This window comes from Orycteropus afer, unplaced genomic scaffold (assembly GCF_000298275.1).
Source record: "Orycteropus afer afer isolate SDZICR_OR568_19922 unplaced genomic scaffold, OryAfe1.0 scaffold00741, whole genome shotgun sequence".
Classification (NCBI taxonomy): Eukaryota; Metazoa; Chordata; class Mammalia; order Tubulidentata; family Orycteropodidae; genus Orycteropus; species Orycteropus afer.
Genome location: NW_006922328.1, coordinates 422,801 through 425,380, shown reverse-complemented (window position 1 = coordinate 425,380; position 2,580 = coordinate 422,801). Strand labels below are relative to the sequence as shown.

The 2,580-nt window shown below is 49.2% G+C and overlaps 1 protein-coding gene across 1 annotated transcript in view; it reads right to left on the bottom strand.

The window, feature by feature from the left end:
- The window catches only part of LOC103211436 (40S ribosomal protein S4), a 158,735-nt gene that overhangs the window by 129,257 nt on the left and 26,898 nt on the right, over positions 1-2,580 (bottom strand). The gene's annotated exons all lie outside the window — the stretch shown is intronic.

Here is a 2,580-nt window from a genome sequence, read left to right as displayed (position 1 = left end):
TTGAACCGCCAGCCTTCTGGTTAGCAGTCAGGTGCCTTAGGCACTGCGCCACCAGAGCTCCCACTGTTGTTGTTAGGTACCATCAAGTCGGTTCCGACTCCCAGTGGCCCTGTATAACAACAGGACAAAACAATGTCCAGTCCTGCACCGTCCTCAGAATCTTCACTTTGTTTGAGCCCATTGCTGCAGTCACTCTGTGCATCCATCTCGTTGAGGGCCTTCCTCTTTTTTAACTGACCCTCTGCTTTACCAAGCATGAGTCCTTCTCCGGGGACTGGTCCCCTCTGACAACATGACCAGCGCTCATGAGACGAAGTCTGGCCACTCTTGCTTCTAAGGAGCATTCCAGCTGCAGTTCTTCCAGGACCGACGTGTTTTAGATGATTACTGTGGAAAGACTAATTTGGTGTAACATGGCATGGGGACAAAACTGTGTTTTGGAGTAACATATGGTCAAAATTGCAGCATGGATAAATTTTGAAGACCTTTGATTTTCTTTTAAAATTTATTAGGCTTTTTGGGTGATTCTGACCTACAAAAACCAGCCAGCCTACCTCCATGAGCAGCGACCTCCTTTGTCACGAGACCAGAAGAACTGGATGGTGCTTGGCTGCCATTACTGATTGTGTTGAGGGTTGGGTGGACCCTCGAAACTATTGCCTAGAGATCATCGTTAAACTTTCAACCTTAAACCAAAATGATCCCCTTTTGTCTTCTTTAAATAATAAAAAAATAGTTTATCTTAATAACTAAAGTATGTCTAGCTTAAGTATCGTGCTCCTCTAAAGAGTGATTTGTGCGAGATCAAATTGACCATGGCAACTAGAAAGGTTCGATGAGAAGCTTAGTTTAAGATTATGGTGGGGGAACACTTTGGAGGAGGGTGAGAGCGTTTCCACAACCTGAAGAATGTAATCAATGTCACTGTGGTGGTTAAAGTGTACCTTAACTTGGCTGGGCCTGGTTGAGTGGCTGGGCAGCTGGTGGTAGTCATTCACCATGATGAGACTGACAATCAGCTCAATGGTGGGATCTACCACAAGCAGCTGAGTAGCTACTTTAGAGATATGGTCTGCTTCCTGCAACTGTCTCATCCACGCCTGTTCTGGTTACCTAGTGCCGTGCTGACTAGCTTTGGGAACGGTCTCTAGCTTATGGCACGCTTGAACCCTGCATGTAGCCGTGTCATTGTTCAGCAGCCTGCCATGCTCTGCCGACCTTGGGACTTTCAATGGACTTGAATTAATGGCCTGCCATGTGGTTTGGTAACATCGGGACTGTGCCTTTTGACTTGTCAACCTTGGGTTTGTCAGTCTCAACAGCCAGCAACTGTCTGAGTGAAGAAACGCCTCCAGTTTCAGGGGGGCCGGGAGCAGGAGGCAGAGCTGGACCCCAAGGTTGAGGGGCTTTCCCCCAGCCCCTAGAGCCTGGCACTTTGAACTCAGATTTATAGCCTCCAAAGTGTAAGAGAATCAACTCCTGTTTCTTCAAGCCATCCCATTCGTGGTCCATTCTAGTCAGCATGGCACTAGGGAACCAGAACCGTCACTGAATTAGACCTGTAGAAACGGTTGAAGTGGTCTATGACTATATGTTTTCATCAAAAGAAAACACAAACACTCAGCAAAAACCAATTAACTAACCCCAACCAAACACTCCACATACAGAAGGGACCATTCCCTGGAGAAGGACATTTATACTCAGTAAAGTGGAGGGTCCGTGAAAAAGGGGAAGGCCCTCAACGAGATGGACTGACACCATGGCTGCAACGATGGGCTCAGGCTCAGCAAGGACTATGAGGCTGGCATGGGACCAGGCAGTGTTCCGTTCTGTTGTCTGTAGTGTCGCTACGAGTCACAGCCAACTCAGTGACACGTGAACAACAGCAAACATCTGACTGATTCTGTTCACAGCGTGATAGCAACAGGCATGGATGATAGTAGCACAGAGCTCTTTGGCAGAGCAAAGAAATATCCACCATGATGTTGTAAAACAGCCCTCTAAGATGGAAAGGGATGACACCGGTTGGGAGTGTGTTTGTCTCACCTGGAGCGTACAGGCCTAAGCGAAGACCTCCTTCCTCTCAGGGCAGGCTGGCCACGCTCTTCCAGCTTCCCTTCATACCCCTCACCCCAGGCTTCCATCTTGGATTGCCACCGGCTGATCCTCCAGGGAGGAAAGGAATCGTGCTTTGTTCCCGCCAGACCTTCAGAGCCCACACAGCTCTTTGTCTCTTCCACCTTCACAAAACGCTGACATACCTTCTACCCATCAGAGGAAATCTGACGGTGGGCCTGGGGGCAGGATTCGCGGAAAAAGACAATTTCTTCCTGCAACAGAGATGAGATGCATTCAACGTCATCGTCCCTGGGACAAAGGCTCTGCTCCGTTGGTCCCAAGGAGCCCTCGTGGGTTAAAGCGCTCAGCCATGAGCCGAAAGGTTGGCAGTTTGAAGCCACCAGTCGATCTGTGGGAAGACGATGTGGGAGTGGGCTTCCATAAAGACTGACAGCCTTGGAAACCCTGTGGTGCAGTTCCACTCTGTCCTCTAGGGGCGCTGTGGGTCAGAATCGATTCCAC